The sequence below is a fragment of the Camellia sinensis genome, chromosome 3, assembly GCF_055761805.1.
Source record: "Camellia sinensis isolate YWXY chromosome 3, ASM5576180v1, whole genome shotgun sequence".
Lineage (NCBI taxonomy): Eukaryota > Viridiplantae > Streptophyta > Magnoliopsida > Ericales > Theaceae > Camellia > Camellia sinensis.
In genome coordinates, this window is record NC_138963.1 from 164,950,001 (window position 1) to 164,950,243 (window position 243).

Sequence of the window (243 nt, forward strand, 5' to 3'; positions counted from 1 at the left end):
TTAAGTTCGATTTTTTAAGCTCGACTAGAGCTTGCTCGAGCTCGAGCATGACTAATTCTTCGCTTATTCTTAATAAACAAGTTTGAACATTCAAAAGTTCGGCTTGACTCGGCCTGTTTCCAATCCTAACACCATGAAGACCATCTCTAATTTTTCATCAAATTTAAATTTAATGAAAAATTAATAGAAACGGTGCTCCAACCGTCTCATCAGTTTGGTATCAAATGAATGAAGTGATATTTT